Source organism: Silene latifolia, chromosome Y (assembly GCF_048544455.1).
Source record: "Silene latifolia isolate original U9 population chromosome Y, ASM4854445v1, whole genome shotgun sequence".
Taxonomy (NCBI): Eukaryota; Viridiplantae; Streptophyta; class Magnoliopsida; order Caryophyllales; family Caryophyllaceae; genus Silene; species Silene latifolia.
The window spans coordinates 60,053,839-60,066,039 of NC_133538.1; the positions used below are offsets into that span (position 1 = coordinate 60,053,839).

Sequence of the window (12,201 nt, forward strand, 5' to 3'; positions counted from 1 at the left end):
TCAAGTCTAGCCATAGCTTGTTCAAACTTCAAGTTGATTGTATCGATATGGGAGCTTAGTTGGGCACCTAATTGAGTAACGGCGTCCACTTCATACTTTCCTCCTCTAGTAGCCTTGCGAGGCCTACTATATTGTGAATTGTGGATTGCCATCTCTTCAATTTTGCTCCAAGTTTGGTTGTTATCAACCTCGGTGAACATCCCATTCGATCCCATATTGAGAATGTTCCTAGAATCTTCATATAAACCATTCCAAAATTGTTGTACCAAAAACCATTCGCTAAGTCCATGGTGAGGACATGAGCGACAAATTCCCTTGAACCGCTCCCAAGCTTCATACAAAGACTTTTCATCCCTTTGCTTAAAACCCGTAATTTGAGCTCTTAGCATGTTGGTCTTTTCCGGTGGGTAGAATTTTTTGTAGAAAGCTAGAGCCAACTTCTTCCAAGAATCTATTCCAAGGGTGGCCTTATCAAGGCCCTTCAACCGTTGCTTTGCGGTGCCGATTAAGGAAAAAGGAAATAAGACCCATCTAATTTGGTCTTGAGTCACGCCCGTTTGAGAGATAGCATCACAATAATCGCAAAAGGTTTCCATATGAGAATGAGGATCCTCACTAGGCATCCCCCCAAATTGGCTCCTCTCAACTAGTTGGATGAAGGCGGACTTGGCAATAAAGTTTCCGGTGAGATGTTGCGGTGTAGGAGTACCATTTGGTAGATTCTCCTCGGTGGGTACGGAGTGTGACGAGAATTTTGGCATTGTAGGTGGATTTTGTGGGGTATTGTGTAATGGGTTTTCTTCTCCTTCTATTGCGAAAGGATTGACAAACTCACTAGTGGGTTGAACAACTTCACCAACACCTCTCAAATTCCTCCTAACAAGTCTTCTATTGTTCGTCAAGGTTCTTTCGATTTCACGGTCAAAAGGTAACAAATCACTTTGTAACCTTCTAGACATGCAAAATATCAAACAACTCAAAAACAATTAGAACAAACCTTGAGGAGTTTTACTTCCTCAAGGTGAAGAAAGACACAACTAATAACAATAAAAAGAAATCTAAGTCAAACAAACACCGTCCCCGGCAACGGCGCCATTTTTTGATGTGATCCCGCTAAGTGTTCACAAATTAAGATGTGGTCGTTGGTCACGGTCGAATCAAAACACAATTTATAGCTTAACAAGCAACTCTACAATTAGTAAAGAGGCAAGTAAAGGTCGGATCCCAAGGGACGGGAGTTGAAATGAGATTTCTATTGTAACTAATGGTGTCTAAGGGGTGTCACAAATTGGGTTGATGTAGAAGGTTACTAAACTAGAATAACAATGAAAATAAACAAGCAAGATGAATAAAAAGGGGTGTAAACAATTGATTAAAGGCACTAGGGTGTCATGGGTTCATAGGGGAATCATGGGATATGATCAGACAAACATGTTCTCAAATTATAAGCAAGCAATTATTGTTGTGATGGATTGAGTTGGGTTATATCTTACAATCCTAGGAAAGTTTGGGTCCCGGAGCCGAATCGATTAGATTTTACAACACCTACAAGTCGACTTAATCTTCCCTACTCAACAACATGCATGGTCTAATGAGACTCGAGTTGGGTTATGTCTTACAAGTCTCATTGAAAAGATAGGAGATGATAGTAAATGCAAGGATTCATAGGCTTAGCATTTCATCAAATATAACACGTGCATGAGTTGAGATCAAAACAAGCAAGCAAATAAAACATGAAAGCATATTAATTTAAGCATGAATCATTCCCCATGTTGGTTTCCCCTAATCACCCATTAACCCTAGCTAAGAGACTACTCACTCATTATCATGTTGATCATGCTAGCAAGGTTGTCAATCATACCAACAATATGAAACATGATGAATAAATGAAAGTAATTAACAATAATTAAAAAGGGATTAAGAGATTATACCTACTAATGATTCCAATAATAAAGCAAGAATAATAGAAGTACTTGAATGCTAGATTGAGAGGTTGTCAATCTCCCAATAATAACCCAAATAATCTTCAATTACCCAAACTAAAGGATGAACAAAAGAGAGATTAAAGAACTAAAACTTGGATTAAAACTTGATTAATACTTGATTACAATATTGAAGAGAGATTTGATTGATATTAACTACACTAATTATTGATAAGAAGAACATGCTCCTCTAATTAGCCTAATGGGGTATTTATAGTGAAAATTAGTGAGGATGCATTAGGGTTAACTAAGGGCTAAACTAGTAATTACACTTTTAAGTTGAGCAAGGAGGACCCGGTATTTCTCGAGAGAAGGGCTTCTCTTTTCGTAGCTTGAAGAAGACAACCCGTCTTTGTGAAGAAATCCGGGCGGAATAAGGTCGGGACGGCCGGATTTAAGGGCGGTGGAATCCGAGCGGATTCTCGGGAATCCGGTCGGATTGTTGAGGGGAATCCGAGCGGATTCTCGCACGGGACGCTCGGATTGTGCGGAGGGCTGGACGGCGGATTGTTGACAATCCGCTCGGATTGTCATCGATAGTAACTTCTTCTTTTCTTCCCTTTTCTTCATAAATTCCTTGGGGATTTCCTTGGGGACTCAAGGATCTTTCCTCAACATTGCTCTTCTACTATGATATGTACAAAGGCCTTCTAATCTTGTCTCTCCTTGATGCTTGGTCATTGAATTCGATCAATTTAGTCTCGTTTTGCCATGAAAATGCAAGATTCTTACTCCTTTCCTACCAAGGGATCAAAATCTCAAAGAATATGCAAAACAAAGAACTAAAGATAAGAAATGACCCAAATAAGCACTAAAAAGCATGGAAACAAGGCTAATTCGGGGGCTAAATATGCGCCAATTATGGTCACATCATCGGTTCCGCCTTATCTTTTCCAGTGGCATCCTCAGCCATAGCGGGCCCATCAAGGGTAGACCCACTCCTCATGGTGATTGCATTTAGGGTTTCCTTTTGATCAGTTTGAGTCGGTAAATGTCCCGGAGCTCGAGTTGTGTTCTTACTTGCCTTTTGTGCAATTTGGCTTTCTAGCATCTTCATCCCGGCCTCTCTAGCCTGGGATTCCTTCAGCAACAAATTCTTCAACTCATTGAAATTAGAACCTTGGGCTTGCTGCTGATGTTGTGGGACATACGGAGGCTTTTGGTACTGTTGTTGCTTATGAGGGGGCACATAGTTCTGCTGCTGCTGCTGCTGTGGAGGTTGAGTCGGATTTAAGACATTTTGGCTACTCCACCTCAAGTTTGGGTGGACATTCGGCTCATAGTATGTGTTTGTCTGCCTATAATGTTGAAAGGCAGCACAAGACTCAAAGGGACTAGGACAATTATCTGAAACATGTCCCTCAACTCCACATCTTTTACAGACGAAAGACCGTCTGAAATAGCATTTACATGGTAAATCCCTCCTTTGGAAGCTCCTCCCAACTCGTACTTGTCAAATCTGGCCGTGAGAGCTTCTAATGCAGCTACAAAAGGAGATTCAGCAGCTCTCCTTTGATTTCCCCGGGAATTCCCATATTCAACTTTGTGGGTGGCCAAGTCATCAATGATCTTCCACCCCTTAGTCTCCCTCGTATTCTCGTGGAATCTGCCATTAGTTGTCGCATCCAGGATAGCCCTATGATCGTCGTAGAGCCCATTGTAGAACCGATTGCATAGGCTCCACTTCTCAAACCCATGATGCGGAATGGTTCGCACCAGCTTCTTGAAACGGACCCATGCCTCATGAAAGGTCTCATCCGGCCCCTATTTAAAGCTTGTGATTTGAGCTCTAATAGCATTCGTCTTCGAGGCAGAAAAGTACTTCTTGTAGAATTCCAAGGCCAAAGAATTCCAGTCGGTGATCCCATTAGCAGCTCGGTCCAGATCTCTGTACCACTCCCTTCAAGCATCGCGGAGTGAGAATATAAACATAGTCTCCTTTATCTGGTCCTGGGTCACACCGGTCGGCGGGGGTATAGAGCAGCAATAATCAATAAATATCTCCATATGTTTGGCTGCATCTTCATTTGCAGCTCCCCCGAATTGGTTCCTCTCAACCAAGTTGATATAAGAGGTTTCGGTTCGAATTTTCTATCAGCTCCCGGTAATTCGAACCCCTTGTATAGATTTGCAGCTATCGGCTCAGAGTGACTTGTTATACTCGCTTCTTCCGCCATGACTGGAAATTCTGGAGATGTGACTGTCTCAGCTGAAGAGGTGGAAATGGGTGATGAAGGTGGATCCTCCTCGTATAGCTCGTTCTCGTAGTAACTAGACAGAGTACTCAGCTCTTCTTCTGTCGGCAGTACTCTAGATTATCGTCTCAACTCACGCAAGGTCTTCTCAATCTCAAGATTGAAAGGTACTAATTCACCACCATGTGACCTGCGCATAAGAAGAAACTTCAAAAAGAATATGAGAATAGTTTAAGGAACGAATGTCCCTTAAACTAAGAAACAGACTAAAATAAAACAACTAAAAATTAGAACAATTGCCTCCCCGGCAACGGCGCCAAAATTTGATGCCCGTCGTTGTGAGCACCAAAAATAATATTTATAATTTCCAACTACAACTATAAACAGCGGTAGCAGGGTCGAACCACAGAGAGGCATATGTAATTATTAGTTGCCTAATTTCAGTCTAAGGTAACAGTATTTGGGAATTGAGATGATTTGGTCTATAGCTAAAACAATTAAAGTAAAATAAACTAAACAGTAGATAAAATCAAGGATTAAAAGGGTGCAAGGATGGTTGGTTCACTATAGTTTCGGCGGCATCAATAATCTATGAAACTCTATCTTTGACATCCTTGTTGATCTCACTTCAACTCTTACCCCTAGGAAGTTCATCATATCCCTTTTGTTGGTTAAATTTGGATATCTTAGCGTACTTTGTATTTTTGATGTCTAAGTTGTTTTTCCATTTCGTACAATTTCTAAATATTTCAAGCTACCATTTTTGGTTCGTTGTTAAAACTTTATGTTACTAGTACAAAACTTTACCTATTTGTAAAGATTTGAAAAATGAAAATTTGATTTAATTCTCTTTTTGTTCTTTGAGTATAACTTCTTTTATTGATTTTTAATAGCTAAACCCGAGTTACTTTTAATTTTGCTCAATTTCTAACTAACTTTGATTTATTTATGATTCTTTGTCAAAGTTTAATGTTATAATTTCAAGAACTTGACTCCTTTATGAGTTTAAAAAAATGAAACTTTTATTTTTATTTTGGCTTTTGCAAAAGAAAATTTGAGTGGATTATCATTTTGAATTGGTTTTAACGTTGATGGAGTGTTAGGGCTCGTTATTAAAGGCGTCTAATAACTTGTCCTACGCTTGTCGGAGAATGATTTTATATTAAATTGGCCTTTGACATGGAAAGTTAGCACTCTTGTGTGCACGACAAGAGCCATTTCGTTCCATGAAGGAGACTTAATCTTTTGAAAATTTTCACTAAATGTTTTTTGAAGTATTTTGATTTCGGATTTCTGCAAATGTTTTGATATTTGACCTTGTCTTTGATTTGAATGTCGATGTTCTTGAATGCGCAACGAGAACCTTTCCGTTCCTTTGACACAACGAGAATCTGGTACTAATGGAAAATTTTACTTGAATACTTTTGAAGGAAATTTTAAATCTTACTATAAGTAACCTTTTAATGTTTTAGTTACCGATTTCAAAAAGTCCAGTTTTATTTTTATAACCTTTCACTTCTACTTTCAAGTTTCAAGGACGAAACTTTTTAATGGTGAGGTGATTGTAACACCCGCAAATTTCTCATTTTGACATTTATTATTTATTTAACCATTCTATTACTTTATTTTATATTTTTAAATTATTTAATTTAATTCATTCATTTTAACATGATTTTTATAAAGGTAATATTTTAAAACTTAATTTATGTAGAATTACGTATTTTCGTCGGATATTAATGATAGTGGAAATGATTATATTTCCGTCTAGCAAAGATCGCCGCAATTCTCTTATAAAGCATTTTCATTTCGGACCAACGCGATTTCGACAACACAACTCACCCACCTACTCTCTTACACTCTAAATTAAATAATCCTTATTATTATCCTTATTATTATCCTTATTATTATTATTATTATTATTATTATTATTATTATTATTATTATTATTATTATTATTATTATTACTATTATTACTATTATTATTAGTACTACTACTACTACTCTACCCCATCCCCACCTCCCTGCTTCTTCCCTTTTCTTTTTCGTTTTATCAGCAACAACAACAAACCAACAGCTCCATCACCATTCATTTTCATCCCGTCTTCATACTCCGATCCCGTCCCTATTTCTCAACCAAATTCGTTAATTTTTGTACCATTCTCTTCCCCTTTCTTTCCTCCTTCTTTCAAGGTAAGAAAGTCTCCTTTTTGTAGTGGTTTCGTCTTTCGCCGTCTTATAAAAGTGTCGTCTTTTAGCTTCTTTATTCTGTTTTCTTGCCATTTTATGAAGGTTTCGAAGACCCGGAGTGAGGCTCGTGCCTTGTGGACCATTTATTCGAAGAATAAGGAGCGTTTAAGGTAACGGTGATAGGTTACTCTACAAAGTGTCGGAATTCCATCCCTTGTCTCGGTTTTTCCCTCTTGTTTTCATCTTATTGTCACTATGCTTATTGTGCTTCTTTATTGTTACTACTCTTGTAGCCTAATTGTATATGCTTGTGTGCGTTTATACAAATGAAACTATTGTCATTTCATTCTTTTTAAATAGATTTCATAGTCAGTGACTTAGTGTGCATTTAGATAAGTGGACATTTGCTTGGTTTGGGAATGGTGATATGCATATTATATTGTAAATCTCAGAAGGCATCCCTGATAGGCTGTTTGTTTTCGTCCCTGTATTTGTATATTTTTGATATAGTATCTGTGAGAAGGGGGAATAATGCATAGAAGGCTAACAAGTTAGCTATGAGGATATTAGAAAATGCACGCAAGCTATATTAGGTTGGAGCTGGCCACATTTTTTTTACGTCTGTCTCAAATGTATATCCAAGTATGATATGTGTCCTTTGTATGGTTAATTTCCGCCTTATAACATGCTTAAAAACTTGTCTTAAGACGTCCTCATGAATTTGCTAGAAAAACCATGTATATATAAGTTGTTGATGGGTGACTTTTGTGGACTGTTTTTGAGTCGATCTCACGGATGATTTGAACCAAATAGTTGATCCCCACCTCCTTTGTATATCCAAGTATGTAATGGGCTGGTTATATGTGATAAATTTCACCCTTTCCATGCTTAAAATTTCGTCTTAAGATGGTCACAAATGAACTTTATAAATTGTGAAAATGGACCTTATCAAGCAGTTTTCGCAGGCTGTTTTGACGGGTTTGTTTATGTTAAATTGAACCAACTTCCTTGCTACTGTCTCAAGTGCATATAAATGTTTGGATTGGGTCTTTTGTTTGGGTGAAATCCGTCTTGCTTTGGCCTAGGAAACCGTCCTAAGACGGCTGGACAGTACGGATTGGCTGCGTCTTTTTGTGCTTTGTACTGTGTTGTTTCTTTGTTGGGTCGTTTCTATACAGGTCCGTTGCCAGGTCTTGCAGTAGTGGGTGAGCCATGGTCGTGTGCAGCCAGTGCCGTAGTCGGAGTGCCGGTCATGGCTAGGCCGTAGCCCCGGTTAGGTTAATTTTTATCCGTGAAATATTTTGTTCGGGTTAAATTAAATTGAATTTCCGTCACATGAAGTATGTATCTTAAATTCATTTTTTGCCGTTTATTTATATATTTCTCACATGAATCGTAAATGTGGAATTTATTGTTTATTCATGTCATAATTATATGGAATGTCTTCATTTAGCTATAATATGAGCTTTAATTCACTTATTCTCATTTATTTATCGTATTTCAAATACGAGTAATTTATTCCACGTGATTAATTGAAATGAGTCGTATTCTTGTAGAAATGCCATAATACCATCATATATGCTTGACATTCATTTTCGCTCTACTTGTGCTATTCTGGCAAGTACGGGTTTGGCCTACTTGTCTTTGTCTTTGTAAGTACGGTTTGGTCTACTTGTCTTTGTTACGCAAGTACGGTTTTTGGCTACTTGTGCTGTTCTGGCAAGTGAGTCTTATCTTAGTCTTTCCGCCACTAGTGCTGTTCATGAAAGTGCAGTTTTTGATCACTTGTGCTGTTTTGCCAAGTGCAGTCTTTGGTCACTTGTGTTGTTCTGGCAAGTGCGGTTTTTGATCACTTGTGCTGTTCTAGCATGTGCAGTTTTTGGTCACATGTGCTGTTCTGGCAAGTGCAGGTTTTGGTCACTTGTGATGTGCTGGCAAGTGAGTTTTATCAGTGTCGCCCTACGGGGGAAATTATATTTAATGAGTAGTAAAAGTCTTGCTTGGTTATAGATATTGGTATATGTCTTTCAAGGCAAGAGTTATGCCTTGTGTTGTTTGTCCTGGTCCTATCAGATACTAGGGGTGAGCCATAGGCCCTCTAGTTGCGATATGATTCGTCGGGAGTGATGTTCCATCCGTACTTATGGTGATGCAGGCCATAAGCATGAATGTGACATTAATCATCCCGTCTCTAAGTCTTGGTCCTATCGGATACTAGGGGTGAGCCATAGGCCCTCTAGTTGCGATATGATCATCGGGATTGATGTTCCCATCTGTACTTATGGTGAGATGCAAGCCATAAGTATAAATTTGATATTAATAATCCCGTCCCATGTGCTTGTTTGTTGTATTTGGCCATATTTTAAAGGTTACCACCGAGCCAAGGTACTTAAGGACTTGTGTCTCGGACATGCTTTAAAGGTAGCCTCTGAACCGGATGTTTTGCTTATTATGTGATGTTAGTAGTCCCATTTCATGTATTGTATGTTGTTTGGTTTTCAAATTTGGATGTATCATACGCCTGATCTATGATTGACTATGCATGTTTTGAATGTTAGTCTCATGTCTGAGTGCTTGCATCAAATAGTTATATTCATGATGTTCTAATATGTTCTTGTTTATCTATGTTTCGACATTTTGTGCCTAGGAGAACCTTGAGTTACTCCTCATTGACTGTGGCGTTCATGTTTACATGACTGACATGTGGTGCAGATGCTTACGTGGGGAAGACGTGTGGGCTAGCGAGAACTAAACCCTTAGACCTTAGTTTGATAGTTTATAAACCCCTTATCTGTTTATTCGTGGGATATCTTTTCCCCACTATTTAAATTTGAGTTGTAATAACCTAAGTTTGTCTATTGTAGTATTTGTTTCATTTCTTTTTGGCACCTGCGTGTTAATCTTTAACTAGTAATTTAAAAGTTTTTAAAATTCATAAATTTCCGCTATAATTTATTAGTTATATTTTTCGCTTTATCGCGGGGTGTCACATTGGATATGGAAATTAAGAATACCATAACAGTTCAATGTTTTAAGGTTTCCACGCATTGAAATTAATAATACCAATACAACAACTTTGTCTACACCTACAGTTGCATTCGAAACAGGAGAAAATCCTATCCATAATCTTGGATTGAGATATACTCTAGGTGGTAGTGAGGAGTGGAGTAGGATGGTAGAAAATGGTTTCAAGCCTGCGTTGGGGTTAATGTTTGTAATGCTGGAGGAGGCAATAGAGTTTTACAATTTATATGCTGTGGCTTGTGGTTTCATACCAAGAAAGTAAACACAAACAAGATTCCGTGATGGTCTGATAGACAAAAAATTAATGGTCTGCAATAGACATGGATTCAAAGAGGGTCGCAAAAAGTTCAAACCTGTTGTTGAATTTGAAAACACAGAAGAGGAAAAGATCTGTAGAGCCAAAGAAAACAAAAAATAACAAGATTTGGTTGCAAGGCAAAAATATGGGTTTTGTGCTGTATTCAATGACCTTAAGGAACTAATAGGGTATGCCATTTATATGTTTTATGAAGGTCATAATCACAGACTCTGCTCACTCTAAAAGAAAGGGAATTCAAGAAAAATTTAAGAACACTTAACCTTTACATTAAGCAGACAACTATTAACAATTGTAAACTCATCATCGGTGCTACCAAGACATTTAGAATTCTGGCGGAACAATCAAATGGGTATGCCAACATTGGTGCATCTCTCACAGAATTCAAGAACTTAAGAAATATTTAATGTTACATAGGTGACAAGGATGCTGACATGTTTCTTGATTATTTGAAGGGGCTCTCTGAGTCACAATATGGCTTTTACTTTGCTTATGAAGTTGATGAGGATAACTGTTGATGCATGTCCTAAATATGATGTTTTACACCCTATTTTACACGTATTTCAAAGCTCAAATGTGTAGTTTATTCTACTATTTTCCCTATTTCCGTCTACTTTCGTGTTTTTGTATAAAATTGCAGAAATGTGAAGAATCCAGTGGAAATCGAGCCGAATCTGTCCCTGAGTACATAGCATTGCATTTGACATGGAGTAAAGACTCGGAAAGCAAACTTGGTGCGCATTTCAAGGCCTGAAAGATGTATTTGCGAGAGTTTCAGAAGCGGATTACCAGCTACAATGGTCTATAGACTGACCTACATGGTCTATAGACAGTCAGAATGCTTCTCGACATTGAGGCCCTATTCAGATGGCTATATCTCGAGTTATAAATCTGATAATCGAGTGATTCCAATTGGAGGTGAAATCTTATCTTCTTAGCTTTCCAACGCCGCATAGAACGCATGATTTGATCAAGTAACGAAGAAATGGCAGCTGTTTTAAGATTGGTGTCTACCAAGGAATTATCGAAGCTCTGTCTGGCGCATCTTGGTCGATCGACTGGTTCCAGTGGTCGATCGACCACCCCATGAGCTGACGCGCAAATTAGAAGACGAGGAAGCCCATTGTAATTAGGTTTAGGAATAAAGGTTTTACGTGACATTCCTATATAACGTAACCCCTTCCTATTCGTCAGGGAGTTAGTTTAATATACACAGTTTACAGTTTACAGTTTTCATTCAGTTTTCATTAATTTCAATAAAAGTATTTCTTTTGGCATTCGGATTCTTCTTCCTGTTTTACGGTATTCTTCTGTTTCTTTATTCAAATTCATTGCTTTAGTTCTTCCATAGTTTAGAATTGCTAGTTAGATTTCCCAAAGCCAATTTATCGTTTTATGTTAGTTAATTATTTAGTTAGTTCAATTATGAATTCAATTGCTTTATTTGTTAATCTTACTGTTATTATTATCATCATTATGAGTAGCTAAACACCCCTTGATAAGATGACGGGGATCTATGGCATAGATGGCCTTAGAATAGGTGATCCCGAATTAGGGCTTGGTCGATCGACTGGCTTAACTAGTCGGTCTACTGAGCCGGTTAGTCGATCGACTGGGGTAGTTGGTCGATCGACTGAATTCATGTATGATTAGCACATATAACTCGTTAAGTGCAATATTTAACAATGAGACCGAGAGGAGATTTGTTGGATGCTTAGTTTTGACCAACCCGTAGATCGAGAGATAGGGAAGGGCATTAATTAACGAGTTGAGATGACTAAATTGCTGAGATCGAGAGATAATGTAATCTAGGCTTTAGGAATCGCTAATCGGGGTGAGAGCTAGCATTAGTGAGACTTAGGCACTGGTAGCATAGGCCGAAAGGAGCTACTAGTTAACTTGGACCGAAAGGACTTATTTTACCCATCCTACGCGACTGTATTTCGGACTTACCTAGGATTATGTGCCATCGCAGCTATAGTGAACCGACCGTCTTAGCATCTCTTTTATCATTGTTTACATCCCTTTTTACTTTTATTTGTTTATTTAGTTTTTTTTAGATTTAATTCATATCAAAACCCCCTCAACTGTTACCCTTAGACTGAAATAAAAAGCAACTATTATCTCCCTACCTCTCTGCGGATCGACCCTGTTACCACTAGCTTCTGTTAGTTTTAATAGGTTTTATAAATATTATTTTTGATACTCACATCAACATGTATCAAATTTTGGCGCCGTAGCCGGGGAGGCAGCGCTAGTTTTAGTTGTTTTTTATTTTAGTCTGTGTTTCGCCTAAAGGGAAGACTGAGTACCTTGAGGCAGTTCTTACCATCTCTTCTGGTGTTGTTTTGTTAGGTCCTACAGGTCCTATCTACAGTATTTCAGAAGGGCCCACCCATGTTCCATTCTCAGGAGCAGCAGATGGAGTTTTGTGGGAGATGCGGCAGAGGGGGACACATAGCTGATGCATACAGGAGCCCTATGGAGAAGATGTTCG

General features: G+C 38.3%; 1 non-coding gene across 1 annotated transcript; it reads left to right on the forward strand.

The window, feature by feature from the left end:
- Window positions 1-282: 282 nt before the first annotated feature.
- Window positions 283-389, forward strand: LOC141634851 (small nucleolar RNA R71). Its single transcript, XR_012539569.1, has one exon. It is a non-coding gene; the product is annotated as a small nucleolar RNA R71 (small nucleolar RNA).
- Window positions 390-12,201: the final 11,812 nt, after the last annotated feature.